The following is a 19260-nucleotide window of genomic DNA, read 5'->3' on the forward strand; positions in this document are numbered from 1 at the left end:
TGCTTGTTAGCCATTCGTCTGTCATCTTTAGAGAAAGTTCTATTCATGTCTCTTGCCCATTGATATAAGGGATTGTTGGCTTTTTTCATGTGGATTAATTTGAGTTCTCTATAGATCCTGGTTATCAAGCTTTTGTCTGATTGAAAATATGCAAATATCCTTTCCCATTGTGTAGGTTGTCTCTTTGCTTTGGTTATTGTGTCCTTAGCTGTACAGAAGCTTTTCAGTTTAATGAAGTCCCATTTGTTTATTTTTGATGTTGTTGCAATTGCCATGGCAGTCTTCTTCATGAAGTCTTCCCCCAGGCCAATATCTTCCAGTGTTTTTCCTATGCTTTCTTTGAGGATTTTTATTGTTTCATGCCTTAAATTTAAGTCCTTTATCCATCTTGAATCAATTTTTGTGAGTGGGGAAAGGTGTGGGTCCAGTTTCAGTCTTTTACATGTAGACATCCAGTTCTCCCAACACCATTTATTGAATAGGGAGTCTTTCCCCCAAGGTAAGTTCTTGTTTGGTTTATCAAAGATTAGGTGGTTGTAAGATGTTAGTTTCATTTCTTGGTGTTCAATTCGATTCCAAGTGTCTATGTCTCTGTTTTTGTGCCAGTACCATGCTGTCTTGACCACTATGGCTTTGTAGTACAGACTAAAATCTGGTATGCTGACGCCCCCAGCTTTATTTTTGTTACTAAGAATTGCCTTAGCTATACGGGGTTTTTTCCAGTTCCATACAAAACGCAGAATCATTTTTTCCAAATCTTGAAAGTACGATGTAGGTAATTTGATAGGAATGGCATTGAATAGGTAGATAGCTTTGGGAAGTATAGACATTTTAACAATGTTGATTCTTCCCATCCATGAGCATGGTATGTTCTTCCATTTGTTAATATCCTCTGCTATTTCCTTTCTGAGGATTTCATAGTTTTCTTTATAGAGGTCCTTCACCTCCTTCGTTAGGTATATTCCTAGGTATTTCATTTTCTTTGAAACTATGGTGAAGGGAGTTGTGTCCTTAATTAGCTTCTCATCTTGACTGTTATTGGTGTATACAAAGGCTACTGACTTGTGGACATTGATTTTATATCCTGAAACATTACTGTATTTTTTGATGACTTCTAGTAGTCTTGTGGTTGAGTCTTTGGGGTTCTCTAAGTATAAGATCATGTCGTCAGCAAAGAGGGAGAGTTTGACCTCCTCTGCTCCCATTTGGATTCCCTTTATTTCCTTGTCTTGCCTAATTGTATTGGCTACAACTTCCAGCACTACGTTGAATAGTAAAGGTGACAGAGGACAACCTTGTCTGGTTCCAGTTCTAAGAGGAAAAGCTTTCAGTTTTACTCCATTCAGTAAAATATTGGCTGTGGGTTTGTCATAGATAGCTTCAATCAGTTTTAGAAATGTGCCACCTATGCCTATACTCTTCAGTGTTCTAATTAGAAAAGGATGCTGGATTTTATCAAATGCTTTTTCTGCATCTATTGAGAGGATCATGTGATCTTTATTTTTGCCTCTGTTAATATGGTGGATAACGTTTATGGACTTGCCTATGTTAAACCAGCCTTGCATCCCTGGGATGAAGCCTACTTGATCATGATGAATGACTTTTTTGATGATAAGCTGTAATCTATTGGCTAGGATTTTGTTGATAATTTTTGCGTCTATGTTCATGAGTGAGATTGGTCTGAAATTCTCCTTTTTGTTTGGGTCTTTTCCTGGTTTTGGTATCAGGGTGATGTTTGCTTCATAGAATGTGTTGGGGAAGATTCCTTCTTCCTCAGTTTTTTGGAATAATTTCTGCAGTACAGGAATAAGCTCTTCCTTGAAGGTTTGATAGAATTCTGGAGTGAAGCCATCTGGACCAGGGCATTTTTTAGTTGGAAGCATTTTTATTGTTTCTTTGATCTCAGTGCTTGAAATTGGTCTGTTCAGGAGGTCTATTTCTTCCTGGCTAAGTCTAGGGAGAGGATGTGATTCCAAATATTGATCCATTTCCTTCACATTGTCAAATTTCTGGGCATAGAGTTTCTGGTAGTATTCAGAGATGATCTCTTGTATCTCTGTAGGATCAGTTGTTATTTCCCCTTTATCGTTTCTGATTGAGGTTATTAGAGATTTTACTTTTCTATTTCTAGTTAGTCTGGCTAATGGTTTATGTATTTTATTTATTTTTTCAAAAAACCAACTCCTTGTTTCATTAATTTTCTGAATGATTCTTTTGTTTTCAATTTCATTGATCTCTGATTTGATTTTGGATATTTCTTTTCTTCTACTGAGTTTAGGCTTAGATTGTTCTTCTTTTTCCAATTCCATAAGATCTCTTGTGAGATTGTTGATGTGCTCTCTTTCTGTTTTTCGAATGTAGGCATCTAAAGCGATGAATTTTCCTCTCAAAACTGCTTTTGCAGTATCCCACAGGTTTTGGTAGCTTGTGTCTTCATTGTTGTTATGCTCAAGGAAGTTAATGATTTCCTGTTTTATTTCTTCCTTCACCCATCTGTTATTCAACAGAAGATTGTTTAATTTCTATGCCTTTGGGTGGGCTTGAGCATTTTTGTTAGAGTTGAGTTCCACCTTTAGTGCCTTATGGTCTGAGAAGATACAAGGTAAAATTTCAATTCTTTTGATTCTGTTGATATTTGTTTTGTGTCCCAGGATATGATCAATTTTGGAGAATGTTCCATGGGGTGATGAGAAGAATGTATATTCTTTATCTTTGGGGTGGAGTGTTCTATATGCATCTATCAAGCATAGTTGTTCTAGGGTCTCATTTAAATCTCTTACATCTTTGTTCAATTTCTGTTTAGAGGATCTGTCCAGCTCTGTAAGAGGTGTGTTAAAGTCCCCTGTTATGATGGTATTATCAGATATCATATTGCTCAGACTGAGTAAGGTCTGCTTCAAGAATCTGGGAGCATTTAAACTGGGTGCATAATTATTTAGAATGGAAATGTCTTCTTGTTGTAGTTTTCCCTTGACCAATATAAAGTGACCATCTTTGTCTTTTTTGACTTTAGTTGCTTTAAATCCACATGTATCTGAAAATAAGATTGCAACTCCTCTTTTCTTCTGAATTCCGTTTGCCTGAAAAATTGTCTTCCAACCCTTGACTCGGAGCTTTAATTTGTCTTTTGAGGCCAGGTGTGTTTCTTGCAGACAGCAAATGGATGGCTTGTGTTTTTTAATCCAGTCAGCCAATCTGTGTCTTTTCAGTGGGGAATTCAAGCCATTAACATTTACTGAGATAATTGATAAGTGTGGTAGTATTCTATTCGTCTTATTTGGTGAGAGTCCATTGCTTAGTTTTATCTTTTGCATCAGTGTGGAGGTTAGGTTTTGTCCTTTGATTTCTGAGTTCTTACTTTGCTGCTGATCCATTGTGGTGGTCAGTGTGCAGAACAGGTTGAAGTATTTCCTGTAGAGCTGGTCTTGTTGTGGCGAATTTCCTCAATGTTTGTTTATCCGTAAATGATTTGATTTCTCCGTCAATTCTGAAGCTTAGCTTAGCAGGGTACAGAATTCTGGGCTGAAAATTGTTCTGTTTAAGTAGGTTAAAGGTAGATGACCATTGTCTTCTTGCTTGCAAAGTGTCATTAGAGAAGTCTGGGGTAACTCTGATGGATTTGCCCCTGTAGGTCAACTGGCGCTTACTCCTGGCAGCTTGCAGAATCTTTTCTTTTGTCTTGACTTTGGACAGGTTCATCACAATGTGTCTTGGAGAAGCTTGGTTAGAGTTGAGGCGACCTGGGGTCCGATATCCCTCTGAAAGCAGTGTGTCAGACTCTTTGGTGATGTTTGGGAAATTTTCTTTTATAATATTCTCTAGTATGGCTTCCATTCCTCTGGGGCATTCTTCTTCCCCTTCTGGAATTCCTATAACTCGTATGTTGGAACGCTTCATAAAGTCCCATAATTCTGACAGTGAACGTTATGCTTTCTCTCTCTTCTTTTCTGCCTCTTTTACTGTCTGAGTTATCTCAAGAACTTTGTCTTCTACCTCTGAAATTCTTTCTTCTGCATGGTCTAACCTGTTGCTGATACTTTCCATTGTATCTTTAAGTTCCCTAATTGACTGTTTCAGTTCCTTCAGGTCTGCTATATCCTTTTTATATTCTTCATATCATTCATCTCTTATTTGATTCTGTTTTTGGATTTCCTTTTGGTTATTTTCCACTTTATTAGCAATTTCCTTCATTGTTTCCATCATTTCTTTCATTGTTTTCAACATGTGTATTCTAAATTCCCTTTCTGTCATTCCTAACATTTCTATACTGGTGGAATCCTCTGCAGTAGCTACCTCATGGTCCCTTGGTGGGGTTGTTCTAGACTGGTTCTTCATGTTGCCTGGAGTTTTCTGCTGATTCTTCCTCATGTGTGATTTCTTTTATCTGTTTCCTTGCCCTAATTTTCCTTTCACTTCCTCTTGCTCTTTAAGTTCTTGTGCCTGTGGACTAAATGTTACAGGACCAGAAGTGTGAGAAGGTTGAAGAGCAAAAAAAGGGGATGAAAGAAAGGAGGACCGAGTGATAAGAAAAAAAGAAAGATAGAGAAAGGAGAGGGTTGGGTATAAGGAATATTGACAAAAAGAAGAGAGGCACAGAAAGAGGGAGACAGGGCAATATAGGTGTACGGTAGGGTACTTTGACACAACCTTAAAAAACCCCACCTTCTGGGGGTGCCCAGTTGCGTGGTTCCCTTGAGGTCAGCAGCTCTTTGCTAACCTGATCAGACACAGTACCCCACCTCCACCAAGTAGAGAGGAAAGACAAAAATGCTATAAATCAAACCAAAACAAGCAAACAGAAAACTTTATGGGGATAAAATTGGGTGAAAAACCAAATTATATCGGTAGAAACACTAGCAAAAATGAAGTTGAAGTTATTAAAAAAGGCAGCAATGGGAAATTAAAATTAAACTAGGAAAATTGAGAAAGAAAAAGGGATCTGTGTGGAAAAGATTGAAATTAAAAAAAGAAAAGAACATCAGCAACGTCAAAATAAACAAACAAGAAAAAACAACCAAACCAAAAAAAAAAAGAAGAAAAAAATACACAACCAAAAACAAAGCAGTTTGTATATGTTATTGAATATCGTCTGGGGAACACGTGGTCTTCTGGGGTATGAGATGTTAGTCACAGTTCTGATACGACTGGAGGCTGCTGATTTCTCAAACCCCAGCAGGTAGACACCCTAAATCTCTCTTCAGCCTACTTAAAAGGCACTTTGAACTTGTAAACTTGCTGAGCAGAAGCTTTCCCAGCTTTCTCACTGGAATCGCTGCTGAAGTGGCTATCCACTTACTCAGTGTGCCAAAACTGGTCTCACTCTGCCCCTGAGGGTTAGGGCTGCAAGGCGGCTCAAACCCCACCCTTAGGCTACTTGGTTGCTGGGTTACCAGCTCCCACCCGTTTCTAGCTCTGCGACCCTGAGGGCGGAGCTTGCCAGGGCAGATCACTGACAATGGATCCGTGTGACCCACCGCCAAACACTATTAGTTCCGTCTGGCTCAGTGGCTCAGACTGGGGCCCTAGAAAACGGCCAAAGTTCTCCGCACTCCCGCTCAGGCCTTCCCCAAGGCAGTTCAACTCAGTGCCAAGTCCAAGGACATCAAAACAGTTCACAGGTAAGGCCTTTCTGGTTTGCAGTCTCGCTGCTACTGAACTTACAGTTGTGGGCGGGTTTAGACGGATTGAACACACGCGACCACTTGCCGGTTTTCCACTGTTTTAGTCCTCCTCTTGGGGTCCAGAAGTCTCTCGCTGACTCCCTGTATCTTCATAGGAGTGATGATAGGCAGTTCCCACCAGCCAGAGATGCCTGGAGTCCTATCTCCCGCAGACTCACGGTGCCCAGATGCAAGGAAGCTGTTACTCGGCTGCCATCTTGCTCCGCCTCCCGGGTCCTCGAACTTTTTAAACAGGGGGCCAATTCACCGTCCCTCAGACCTTTGGAGGGCTGGACTATAGTTTAAAAAAAAACAAAAAACAACTGTGAACAAATTCCTATGCACACTGCACAAATCTTATTTTGAAGTAAAAAAAACAAAACCGGAACAAATACAATCACACCACCTCATGTGGCCCATGGGCCGTAGTTTGAGGACCCCTGGATCTGTTGATACTTTCTAATGCATCTTTAAGTTCCCTGATTGACTCCTTCAATTCCACAAGCTCCAATATATCCTTTCTAAATTCATCATGTCTTTCATTCATTTCTTGGGTCTGTTTTTGTATTTCCTTTTTGTGATTTTCTGTTTTCCCTTCAATTCCCCTCATTTTTTCTTTAAATTCCATTTATTTTATTTCTATAATTTCCTAATAGGTGGAATCATCTGTAATAGCTACCTCATGATCCTTTGGAGGGGATTATATGTTCTGTCTTTCATGTTGCCAGAATTTTTCTGTTGGATCTTCCTTATGTGTGTTTTCTGCCTGTTCACTTCCGTTCCCTTCTTTGTCTTATCACTTCCTCCTTATCTTTAAATTTCTTTGTCTCTGTATTTAGGTGTCAGAAGTAACCTTTAGCCATAGGGCAAAAGGGAAGAAATGGGTAAAGAACAAGGGAGGAAAAAATGAAAAAGAGAAAAAAGTGGGATGAAAAGAAACAAATGTAAAACAAGAGCAAAGGGCAGAAATAGAAAAACAGGAGAAATAGTGGTGTTTGGCAGGGCATTTCTATCTACACTTTAATTCTAGGACTCTGGGAGGCCAGGCCAGGTGGGACCCTGGAGGTCAGGAGCTCCTTACCAATCTGAGAAAAAGCAATACCTCATCTTGACAAAATAAAGAATAAAATAAGCAGTAAGTTTCAGCAGGGATGTACCAGCACAGTCTTTTATAAAGCCAAAGCTCTAAATACACTCTAAGACTATTGTCAAGGTATCCTTTAGCCAGGCCAATGCCGTGGCATCCCAGCCCAGGCCTCAGAGTGAGGTTCTGTCTATTAAATAGGACACAGAATAAAACAGAACAAAACAGACCAGAAAAAAGAGTAATAAACATAATAACAATAGACAAAAAATTGCAGTTACATAAAAGAACAATAGGTGCAGAAAAACCGTAGTAAAAACTAAGCCCTTGAAATTGAAGTAAGTAAAAATGAAAAAAAAAAAAAAAATGAAAATCCAACAAAATGAAAATTAAAAAAGAAAACCTAAGGAAGAAAAATGAAAAAAGGATGTATTACAGTATATTGTCCTGACACCTATTGGTGCTCCAGGAAGATAGGAGAAAAAGAAAAAGGATATATAATGCAATATATTTCCTGAATACCAGGTAGCACTGCAGAGGTAGGAGATATAAAAGAGGTATACTGATTCTGCAGTATTAGATGGCCACCAGAAGCAACTAGGTAGTGGCCAAGGAATGGAATAGAAGTGATACCCTCTCTCCACATCCACACCAGTATCTACTGTTTAGGATTTTGTGATGTGGCCTATTCTTACCTGGTTTAGGTGATATCTCAGAGCAGTTTTGATTTGCATTTCTCTGATGATTAGGAATGATGAGCAGTTTTACATATGTTTGTTAGCCATTCATCTTCTTCAGAAGGTTCTATTCAAGTCAATTAATTAATTAATTAATTAATTCTTTTTTATTTTCAACTTTTTTTTTTTTATTGTTGGGGATTCATTGAGGGTACAATAAGCCAGATTACACTGATTGCAATTGTTAGGTAAAGTCCCTCTTGCAATAATGTCTTGCCCCCATAAAGTGTGACACACACCAAGGCCCCACCCACCTCCCTCCTTCCCTCTTTCTGTTTCCCCCCCATAACCATAATTGTCATTAATTGTCCTCATATCAAAATTGAGTACATAGGATTCATGCTTCTCCATTCTTGTGATGCTTTACTAAGAATAATGTCTTCCACTTCCATCCAGGTTAATATGAAGGATGTAAAGTCTCCATTTTTTTTAATGGCTGAACAGTATTCCATGGTATACATATACCAAAGCTTGTTAATCCATTCCTGGGTTGGTGGGCATTTAGGCTGTTTCCACATTTTGGCGATTGTAAATTGAGGTGCAATAAACAGTCTAGTACAAGTGTCCTTATGATAAAAGGATTTCTTTCCTTCTGAGTAGATGCCCAGTAATGGGATTGCAGGATCAAATGGGAGGTCTAGCTTGAGTGCTTTGAGGTTTCTCCATACTTCCTTCCAGAAAGGTTGTACTAGTTTGCAGTCCCACCAGCAGTGTAAAAGTGTTCCCTTCTCTCCACATCCACGCCAGCATCAGCAGTTTTGAGTTTTGAGATGTGGGCCATTCTCACTGGGGTTAGATGGTATCTCAGGGTGGTTTTGATTTGCATTTCTCTAATATATAGGGATTATGAACATTTTTTCATGTGTTTGTTAGCCATTCGTCTGTCTTCTTTAGAGAAGGTTCTATTCATGTCTCTTGCCCATTGATGTATGGGATTGTTGGCTTTTTTCATGTGGATTAATTTGAGTTCTCTCTAGATCCTAGTTATCAAGCTTTTGTCTGATTGAAAATATGCAAATATCCTTTCCCATTGTGTAGGTTGTCTCTTTGCTTTGGTTGTTGTCTCCTTAGCTGTACAGAAGCTTTTCAGTTTAATGAAGTTCCATTTGTTTATTTTTGTTGTTGTTGCAATTGCCATGGCAGTCTTCTTCATGAAGTCTTCCCCCAGGCCAATATCTTCCAGTGTTTTTCCTATGCTTTCTTTGAGGATTTTTATTGTTTCATGCTTTAAATATAAGTCCTTTATCCATCTGGAATCGATTTTTGTGAGTGGGGAAAGATGTGGGTCCAGTTTCAGTCTTTTACATGTGGATATCCAGTTCTCCCAACACCGTTTATTGAATAGGGAGTGCTCGCTTCGGCAGCACATATACTAAAATTGGAACGATACAGAGAAGATTAGCATGGCCCCCGGGCAAGGATGACACGCAAATTCGTGAAGCGTTCCATAATGGTTTGGTAGTCTGTATTTTTCATATTGTTGCAGGAATATGAGGCCCAATGGAAAGAAAGAGCATGTTTATAAGAGGAAGGGCTTTATTCACCAGCCAGGAGATTACAGCATAGAAGAATTCCAAATGACCATGCTCCCCAACTGGCTTGGTCTTTCCTATTTTATCAACAGTCAAAAAGTTCCACCCCACAGGTACCCTTCTCATTGGTCAGTTTGAATCAAGTGGGAGATGCTATTCCAGCACCTACAGAACCACAGGACTTCACAGAACTTTGAAATTTCCAAGTTCCAGGAAGTTAAGTTTACAAATTCCCAAGAACTGAGTCACCATGGAAAGAATCCTGCAGGTGTATCCTTGTGGTCTCCTTGAGAAGACCTGTTCTCCTAGACCTCACCTTTCTCGGGTATCCTCTGTCATTCCCCCCTTTTGAGACTCCAATATATTTTAATTTGGGATCTCAATATTAGCTTGTTTCTGCAGGTGCCAATATTAATTACTTTGTAGAACTGAGGTTTTAGGGACTATGACTCTTCTTGGGTTCTCTACTCGGGCCTTAATAGCACCATGGTGGTGGGCTAATATACAAATGAGTTTTTACTTTCCCTGTGACATTTTTCCCTTTTTCAAAGTCCAAAGTCCAATTAAGACAAATCTCTTGAGGAGTTTCCTCAGGCTTCAGCCATGCATTGACTAGCCAGCTCCCAGTATGTGGCTGGAGCAGGACATGTTGATTGTCTTAAAAGTTACCTTTACTTCCCAAGGGGCAGAGAAGCTTTATTCAGCCAGCTGTGATGACTTCAGGTGAGGAGTTCTTTCACCTTTGCCGCTGTGCATGTGGTCAGGATGATTGTGTAAAGTCCTTTCTGCCTTGGTTTCAGGGGAACCAGTTTCTGATTCTGGACCTAGACTTGGTCCCCTGATCCTCCAGAGAGAAAGAATGTACAGGCACAAAAGACCAAACAGAGCACGGTTAATTATCCAAGTGGAGATTTTCCTTGCTACGTTTTCTAGGGTTTTTGTCTATTCATTTCAGTCTTTCCAGTTCTTTTAGGAGTTCCTGCTAAATTGCAGAGTATTGACAGAGGCCTCTTTCAATAACACCAGTGGCAAAGACTTTATTCAATTAAGCTTTGTTTCCTGCCAGAGTTTATCAATTTTGTTCTTATGGTCCTGTTTATGCACTTTACCTTGGCTAAGCTTTGAGGCCTATAAGTTATTCAAAACTTTAGCTTATTATTTATAGCGCTAGTTCTGTTATGAAGGCTAGGTCATTGTTAAATTTAAATTAGAGTGGCAATTTAAATCATGGAATGATTTCTCTGGGCAATATTTTACTATTTCAGGAGTCCTTTTTCCCAGTGGGGAAGGCTTTTACCTATTCTGAGTCTGACAGACCATCACCAGCAAGTACTTGTTCCTTCCAAACCTGGGAATTTCAGTAAAGTCTACCTAGAATTTCTTGAAGGGTGTTGCTCCATATGACTGGACTCCTGGGGGTACCATCAGTCCTTGGCACACATTGAACTGGCTGCAGGTGACACACTGTAGACTGACAGTTTTGGCCAGGCTGCCAGGTGGGGGATGTAGAGGTACTGACCTGTCATCACGGTGGTTGCTAGAACCTGGGGAACTGCTACTCATCCATGTGGCATCTTTATCCATTCTCCCTCCATTTCCTGGCTCCTCTCCACTGCCAACTGTTCCTTCTCTTCCTGGGAGTAGATAGGTGAGAGCTCCAGAACCCACAGGATGAGGGGAGCCACTCATGACACCTGGTACGGTTTGGATGCAGCCCTTTTTGCCTCAGTACTGACCCTAGTGTTCCCTTTAGTGATAGTGGAAGCATCTCCATGACACTGCATTACTTCCACCTTCTGGGGTTTCCATACTGCCCCAGCAACTGAAGTATCTCCTGCTATTACTTAATGTCCCTTTCCCCAGAATTTAATAATCCCTTCTTGTACAATGCCCCACATACTTAGAGAGTCAGAAAAGCATACACATTTTCCCCTTGACTTAGTTCTAAGGCTCAAGTCAAGGCAATTAACAGCCTTCTGAGTCAATGTTCCTTGGGCTAGGGGCTTAGCCTCTACAGTCGCTGTTAAGATAACCACTGTATACCCAGCCCACCGCTCTCCTTGCACCATAATGTAACTGCTTCAGTCTGCATACAAGTCCCAGTTTGCAACTGTCCAAAGCTGGTCATGCAAATCAGGTCTGCTAGAATACACATTATCAAAAAATTCTGTACAGTAATGCTCAGTCTCTCTTCTACTGACTCTAAGGAGCATGTCTGGGTTCACGGTGCTCTTGCATTAGAGAGTCAAAAATGTTCCTTTGTGTTCATTAAAGTGACCACAGAGTGGGATACTTTCACTCTGAGATCCTGCCCTAGAGGATCTTATCAGCTTCTTGCACAAGGACAGCAGTAGTGTCTAGAGCCTGTAAGCATAGTGGTCATCCTTTTGCCACTCCATCCAACTACGTAGAGAGGTAAGCTACAGGTCTTGGCCAAGGCCCAACCAGCTGGATTCACACATCTACAGACATTTTTCCTCTCTCTGTGATGTACAGAGTGAAGAGCTTGGCCAAGTCTCTTAGCCCCAATGCAGGTACATTTATCAACCTCATCTTTAGATGAGAGATGGCATGTTCCTGTTCTCCTCCCCATTCTAACGGCTCTCCTTCCTCTCCTTTAGTTGCCTCAGACAAGAGTTTAGCCAAGACAGAAATGTTGGGGATCCAAGGATGACAGAAGCTGACCAAGCCTAAGAATTCCTGAACTGGCTTTCAGCTCATGGGGTGGGGAGACGATTAATGACCTTCCTCCATTTCATGCCTAGATTTCTCTTCCCCTGCTGGATAATAAAGCCTAGATAATGTACTTACTGCTGGCAAATCTGGGCCTTTCATTTAGACACTTTATAACCACGTACTTCTAAATGTTATAAAAGACAGTCTGTGCCTCAGGCACAACTCTCCTGGGTAGGATGCCCTAAAAGGATGTCATCAATATATTGGAGCAGCGCATGTCCTAATTCCTCAGCCTGGAATTTCTGGAGGTCATGAGCCAGCACTTCTCCAAAAATAGTGGGTACTTCGAATCCCTGTGGCAACCTGGTCCATGTCCATGTCTGGTCTCTCCCACTGGAAAGCAGTCTCTGTCTTCTTGGAGCCAGCCTTATACTGAAAAAGGCATATTTTAAGTCCAGGCAAGTGGGCCACTAGGCTTCTTCTAGCAGCAGACTCAGCAGAGTATACAGATTAGGCACAGTAGTATGTAGCACTACAGTTACACCATTTTCTGGGAAATTCTCATTTTAGATTTTAATTTTTCCTGAGGTACCTATATAGACACAGTAGATAACATTTAATACTGCACAAATTTTTCCAGTGTAGCCAACAGGCAACCTTCGTTGAGTCTTAAGGCTTCAGAGTAAATATAACTACTGTATATAATTTTATACTCTTTGGCCAGTCTCTTAGTCCCATTTAACAGATGAGTTTAGTAAAACAATTATGTCTCATTTTATGAACTGACAGTACAGACAAGGCTGGGATCTAATACAGGTGGGCCATAGCCTCTTTTCTCTTTGAATCATTTGTCTCTTTCCAATTTCTCTCTTTAATAAAGATAAATTATAGTAGAACTAACTTATTTGCCAAAATAAACTTTCAGTATACTGGGTCTGATTATTTGCATAAAGTGCAGTAAGAATAACTAATTATTAGTCATCTAGGCTCTTCTTTCCTTTACAGTTGACTTTGCTGGAACCTTTTATAAGGAATCTCAGGCTGGACTTTCTTGAAAGCCATTCATCAGCCCAGGTTTTATCTGTGCCATTAGATACTTGTATACATTGGGTAAATTCCTCTTCTCTTGAGGTCCCCAAGCACATTTCGATTCCAGGACCCATCAGCAAGTGACCTTCCTTACTTACCAGTGATCAGGAAATGTCACTGATGAGTAACTGGCCAGTATTCCAAAGGACCTTTTTCTTGGCCTTATAAAGTCAACCTAAATTTCTTAAAGCAGTCTGGACACCTCTGGAAATGCTATTCCAGCCAAAGCCTTGGTAAAGTAACAAGTTCTTTTACCTCGTCCTATAGAACAAAACATATTCTTATTGAACTTATGCAAATAACTGTATTGTCAGAAATTAAGAATAATTACAAATGGCTTTCAAAATCTGGAGAAATCAAGGAGAGAGAAAAAATACATGTTTCAAATTCTGCTTATAAGTACATACACTGCTTGAAAAGCTATAGATAGCTCAAAAGACAGAAAACGGTTTTCTTGACTTCTGGAAAACAGAACACAGACAGAATGAACGATATTTTGAACAAAAAGTCACAACAAACTAGCCCAGTTCCACGTAACTGATTTCTGTTCTGTTTGAAGTTAGGTTAGCAATACTCATAGACATGTTAACTTTCCAATGAAAGTTCTAAAAGTCTGCTTTTAGTCTAAAGTTACCCAATTTCCAAAGACATCAGTAATTTGAATTCGAGAGAATTTGTCAGCCTCTGTTAATGTTTCTTTTTTTTTTTTTTAGGATAAACTTTGGACTCAGCCTGTTACATAAAAAAAAAAAAAAAAACTTCCTTTTCTTAGATGGATTAAAATTATTACCAACAATATATGTTAGGAGAGATCAATGTCTGTCTTATACATTAGGAAAGACCAGTGCTTTAAAGGTTAAGACAGACCAATGATTTACGATATTGGAACATATATATAAATATAACCCATACAAAATTAATCACCATTTCATATTTCACAATATTTCCTGTAGATTTTTAATAAATCAAATAAGTTCAATTTGTTTTCCCATGACTTTCAGTGCTCTTAATATTTCAAGAAGACCAAATGTAGAGTTTTTTTTTTTATTAAATCATAGCTGTGTACATTAATGCAATCATGAGGTACAATGTGCCGGTTTTATTTATAGTTTGAAATATTTTCACCGAACTTGATAACACAGCCTTCATGGCATTTTCTTAATTATTGTGTTCAAAGCGTTATACTCTACAATTAGTAAATTTCACCTATACCCTTGCAAGATGCACCGTATGTGTGTACCCACTAATCTCCCTCCCTCTACACTTCCTCCCCTGTCCCCTACCATGCCTTGCCTCCACCCCCATATTCTTGTGCTGAGATTGTGTTATAGCTTTTGTATCAAAGCTATAAATTAGTTTCATATTAGGGCTGAGTACATTGGCTACTTTTTCATCCATTTTTGGGTACCTTGCAAAGAAGAATATTTTCCCGCTCTATCCATGTAAACATGAAAGAGGTATAGTCTCCATCTTTCTTTAAAGCTGCATAATATATCATGGTGTAAAAATACCACAATTTATTAATCCATTCATTAGTCAATGGGCACTTGTTTTTTTCCCATGACTTAGCAATTATGAATTGCGCTGCAATAAACATTCTGGTACAAATATCTTTGTTATAATGTGATTTTTGGTCTTCTGGATATATACCTAGTAGAGGAATTCTAGGATCGAATGGTAGGTCTATTTTTAGATCTCTAAGTATTCTCCAAACACCTTTCAAAAAGAAACATATTAGTTTGCATTCCCAGGCAGCAGTGTAGAACTGTTCCATTTTCTCCACATCCATGCCAACATCTCTGATTTTGGAATTTTGTGATGTGGGCTAATCTTACTGGAGTTAGATAATACCACAAAGTAGTTTTGATTTGCATTTCTCTGATGATTAATGATGATGAGAATTTTTTCATGTGTATGTAGGCCGGGTGCCTGTCTTCTTCTTTTTTTTTTTTATTAAATCATAGCTGTGTACATTGATATGATCATGGGGCATCATACACTAGCTTCACAGACCATTTGGCAAACTTTCATAACACTGGTAAACACAGCTTCCTGGCATTTTCTCAGTTACTGTGCCAAGACACTTACATTCCGCTTTTGCCAAGTTTCACATATACCTTGTAAGATGCACTGCTGGTGTATCCCACCAATACCCCCCAGCTACCCACATCACACCTCCCTCGCTTCCCTTTCCCCCTATTCTTAGGTTGTAACTGGGTTATAGCTTTCATGTGAAAACCCTAAATTAGTTTCATAGGAGGGCTGAGTACATTGGGTACTTTTTCTTCCATTCTTGAGATATTTTACTAAGAAGAATATGTTCCAGCTCCATCCATGTAAATATGAAAGAGGTAAAGTCTCCATCTTTATTTAAGGCTGCATAATATTCCATGGTGTACATATACTACAATTTATTAATCCATTCGTGGATCAATGGGCACTTGGGCTTTTTCCATGACTTAGCAATTATGAATTGGGTTGCAATAAACATTCTGGTACAAATATCTTTGCTATGATGTGATTTTTGGTCTTCTGGGTATAGGCCCAGTAGAAGAATTACAGGATTGAATGGCAGATCTATTTTTAGATCTCTAAGTGTTCTCCATATCTCTTTCCAAAAGGAATGTATTAATTTGCATTCCCACCAGCAGTGCAAAAGTGTTCCCTTTTCTCCACATCCACGCCAACATCTCTGGTATTGGGATTTTGCGATATTCGCTAATCATACTGGAGTTAGTTGGTATCTGAAGATAGTTTTGATTTGCATTACTCTGATGATTAAAGATGATGGGCATTTTTTCATATGTCTGAAGGCCACACGCCTGTCTTCTTCAGAGCAGTTTCTCTTCAAATCCCTTGACCAGCCTGCGATGGGATCCCTTGTTCTTTTCTTGCTAATGCATTTGAGTTCTCTGTGGATTCTGGTTATTAAACCTTTGTCGGAGACATAACTTGCAAATATATTCTCCCATTCTGAGGGCTGTTTGCTTGCATTACTTACTGTGTTCTTGGCTGTGCAGAAGCTTTTTAGATTGAAGAAGTCCCAGTAGTGTATTTTTGAAGCTGCTTCAATTGCCCCTGGGGTCCTCCTCATGAAATACTTGCCCAGACCGATTTCTGCAAGGGTTTTTCCTGCATTCTCTTCTAGTATTTGTATAGTTTCATGTCCTAAGATTAAATCTTTAATCCAATGAGAGTCTATCTTAGTTAATGGTGAAATGTGTGGGTCCAGTTTCAGTCTTCTTCAGGTTGCCAGCCAGTTCACAAAGCACCAATTGTTAAATAGGGAATCTTTTCCCCACTGAATGTTTTTAATTGGCTTGTCAAAGATTAAATAATGGTAAGTAGCTGGATTCATCTCATGGTTCTCTATTCTGTTCCAGAATATTTAACTCTGTTTTATGCCAATACCATGCTGCTTCGATAACTATCAATTTGTAGTATAGTCTGAGTTCTGGTAGCGTAATTCCTCCTGTTTTGTTTTTATTTCTGAGTAATGTCTTGGCTATTTGAGGTCTTTTTCAGATTCCATATAAAACGAAGTATTGTTTTTTTCAAGTTCTTTAAAGTATGACAGTGGAGCTTTAATAGGGATTGCGTTGATATTATATATTGCTTTGGGTAGTATGGACATTTTAACAATGTCGATTCTTCCCAGCCATGAGCATGGTAAGTTTTTCTATTTGTTAACATTTTCAGCTATTTCTTTTCTTAAAGTTTCATAGTTCTCTTTACAGAGATATTTCACATCCTTCGTTAGACAAATTCCCAAATATTTCATTTTCTTTGGCACTAGTGTGAATGGGATAGAGTCCTTAACTGTTTTTTCAACTTGACTATTGTTGGTATCTATAAAGGATACCAAGTTATGAATGTTGATTTAGTAACATGAGACGCTGCTGTATTCCTTGATCACTTCTCAGAGTTTTGTAGTAGAGTCTCTTGTGTTTTGCAGATATACAATCATATCATCTGCGAAGAGCGAAAGTTTGATCTCTTCTGACCCTATGTGGATACCCTTGATGGCATTTTCTTCCCTAATTGCAGTGGCTAAAACTTGCATTAAAATGTTAAAAAGTAATGGAGACAATGGGCAGCCTTGTCTGGTTCCTGATTTGAGTGGAGATGATTCCAATTTAACTCCATTCAATATGATATTGGCTGTCGGTTTGCTGTAGATGGCCTCTATCAGTTTAAGAAATGTCCCTTCTATACCGATTTTCTTAAGTGTTCTGATCATGACGGGATGCTGGATACTATCAAAAGCCTTTTATGCATCGATTGAGAGAATCATATGGTCTTTGTTTTTTAATTTGTTTATGTGTTGAATTACATTTATAGATTTATGTAGGTTGAAGCAGCCATGAGACCCTGGGATAAAACCGACTTGGTCATAATGTATAATTTGTTTGATGTGTTGCTTGATCTGTTTGTTAGGATCTTGTTGAATATTTTTGCATGTATATTCATTAGTGATATTGGTCTATAATTTTCTTTTCTTGTTGGGTCTTTTCTTGGTGTGGGGATCAGGGTGATGTTTGCTTCATAGAATGTGTTGGGTAGTCTTCCTTCTTTTTCAACCTTTTGGAACAGGTTGAGTAATATAGGTGTAATTCCTTTTGAAAGGTTAGGTAGAATTCTGACGTGAAACCATCTGGTCCTGGGCTTTTCTTTTTAGGGAGGTTTTGTACGGTTTATGCTATTTCTGAACTTGATATGGGCCTGTTCAACATTTCCATTTAATTCTGGCTAAGTCATGGAAGGTGACGTGCTTCCAAGTATTTGTCAATTTCCTTCAGATTTTCATATTTCTGAGAATAAAGTTCCTTGTAGTATTCATTAAGGATTTTTTGGATTTCTGAGGAGTGTGTTGTTATTTCGTCTTTGTTGTTTCTGATTGATGAGATTAGAGATTTTACTCTTTTTTTCCTGATTAGGTTTGTCAAAGGTTTATCTATTTTATTGACCTTTTCTAAAAACCAGCTTTTTGATTTATTGATGTGTTGTATTATTCTTTCATTTTCAATCTCATTTAATTCTGCTCTAATTTGGGAATTTCTTTTCTTCTATTGGGCTTGGGGTTGGAATGTTCTTCCTTTTCCAGTTGCTTGATATGTCTATTAAGTTGTTAACTTCCTCTCTTTGCTTTCTCTTGAGGAAGGCTTGCAGTGCTATAAATTTTTCTTTTAGAACTGCCTTTGCATTGTCCCAGATGTTCTGATAGTTCGTGTCTTTATTGTCGTTTTGTTCCAAAAAATTGGCGATTTCTTTCGTAATCTCATCTCTGACTCAGCTATCATCCAACATAAGGTTATCTAATTTCCATGTTTTTGTATGAGTATGCAGATTCCTGTTGTTACTCAGCTCAAGTTTTATTCCATGGTGGTTCTAGAAGATGCATGGAATAATTTCTATTCCTTTAAATTTACTGAGGTTAGACTTGTGACCTAAGATGTGATCAATTTTGGAGTAAGTTCCGTGGGCTGATGAGAAGTATGTGTATTCAGTTTTGTTGAGATGAAATGTTCTGTAGATGTCCGCTAAATCCAAATGTTGGATGGTTAGATTTAAATCTAAGATTTCTTTGCTCAGCTTCTTGTTGGAGTATCGATCCAACACTGCCAAGGGAGTGTTGAAATCTCCAACTATTATGGAGCTGGAGGAAATCAAGTTGCTCATGTCAGTTAGAATTTCTCTTATAAATTGAGGTGCATTCTTGTTGGGTATATAGATATTAATAATTGAAATCTCATCATATTGCGTATTACCCTTAACAAATATGAAGGGACCATTCTTGTCCTTCCTTACTTTTGTTGGTTTAATGCCTATTGTATCTGTGAATAGAATTGAAACACCTGATTTTTTCTGATTACCATTTGCCTGAAATATGGATGAACATCCTTTCACCTTGATTCTGTATTTGTCTTTTAAGTTAAGATGTGACTCTTGTATGCTACAAATATCTGCCCTGGGTTTTTGTATTTAGTCAGCTAACCTAGGCGTCTTTAGAGGACAGTTTAAGCCGTTCACATTAATGGAGAATATTGATCAGTCTGGTGAAATTTTGGGTATCAAGTTTTTCAAAAGTCCAGTGGACATTTTTAATCCTTTCGCCAGTGTGGAATTTGGAGTTTGGTCCGAAGTTTCTGCGTGAGTTTACTTTTGTTGTATAGGATTGGGTTGGTCATTATGGAGGATAGGTCTGAGAGTATCCTGAAGAACTGATTTGGTTATGGCAAATTTATTTAACACATGAATGTCATTAAAGTATTTAATTTCTTCGTCATAAATGAAACTCAGTTTAGCTGGATACAAGATCCAGGGTTGAAAGTTATTTTGCTTTAGGAGATTAAAAGTCGATGACCACCCTCTTCCAGCTTGAAAGGTTTCAGCAGATTGATTTGCAGTCATATGGGTAATGGATTTTCTTTCTCCTGGCTGCTTTGAGAATTTTCTCCATATTAACTTTCATGAAGTTAATT

The 19260-nt window shown here is 38.7% G+C and overlaps 1 non-coding gene and 1 pseudogene across 1 annotated transcript; one reads left to right on the forward strand and one right to left on the reverse strand.

The window, feature by feature from the left end:
* Positions 1 to 19260, reverse strand: part of LOC128576837 (protein ECT2-like) — a 128848-nt pseudogene that overhangs the window by 17274 nt on the left and 92314 nt on the right.
* On the forward strand, positions 8830 to 8936 carry LOC128578687 (U6 spliceosomal RNA). The gene has a single exon (XR_008377827.1). It is a non-coding gene; the product is annotated as a U6 spliceosomal RNA (small nuclear RNA).

Source organism: Nycticebus coucang, chromosome X (assembly GCF_027406575.1).
Source record: "Nycticebus coucang isolate mNycCou1 chromosome X, mNycCou1.pri, whole genome shotgun sequence".
NCBI classification, from domain to species: Eukaryota; Metazoa; Chordata; class Mammalia; order Primates; family Lorisidae; genus Nycticebus; species Nycticebus coucang.